This window comes from Ailuropoda melanoleuca, chromosome 8 (genome assembly GCF_002007445.2).
Source record: "Ailuropoda melanoleuca isolate Jingjing chromosome 8, ASM200744v2, whole genome shotgun sequence".
NCBI classification, from domain to species: Eukaryota; Metazoa; Chordata; class Mammalia; order Carnivora; family Ursidae; genus Ailuropoda; species Ailuropoda melanoleuca.
Window position 1 is genome coordinate 126,034,119 of NC_048225.1, and position 684 is coordinate 126,034,802.

A 684-nucleotide genomic window follows, 5' to 3' on the forward strand; every position below is an offset into this window, starting at 1 on the left:
ATGAGAAGATCTCTATGGTAAGTAGCTTTGTGTAACTTTGAGCAAGACACTTCATTGAAGTCCCACATAAAGTAAGGACAGTCCATATCCTCCCTTTAAAATTAAAGGGGCTAGGGGAAGCAACAAGTGTAATAAACTGGCCAGATGCATGGGAAAGTATTAGGCAGAAGCTCCTTGAACACTATATTGCAGAAGGAGTTTTGAATTAGGGCGAGAGTGAAGTACTGACACCGAGAGTCTTTTCAACTCAGGGAGTCCAAGATTCTCTAAGTGATGATCCCCGATGTGCCCTTATATTCTAGACCCTATGCATGGCATTCAGGTTGCAATTCTACGAGATGACACTTGCATACCTTATTTTTCTGACTCCTTAGATGCCCCATTGGGATATTGTGTAATCTGGATTTAAATAGTGACTCAGCATAGGAGGGTCCTGGGTACCTCCAAAAGGGGGCAAATCTACATATTTTTCAGATGCAAAACTTTTGAGATATCCAGATATTTATCTTAAGGAAAGCATCAATCAATGAACCGAGCGATGTTACGTAGGCAGCCTCAGAGAGTAAAGAAGTAAAATTTTTATCTTCTTAGATACACAAGAGAAAGCTGAACTTGCCCTATTAAAATGGAGTCTGAGCACTGGATGTCAATTACAGCGAAAACCACTCATCCGCGAGTACATGG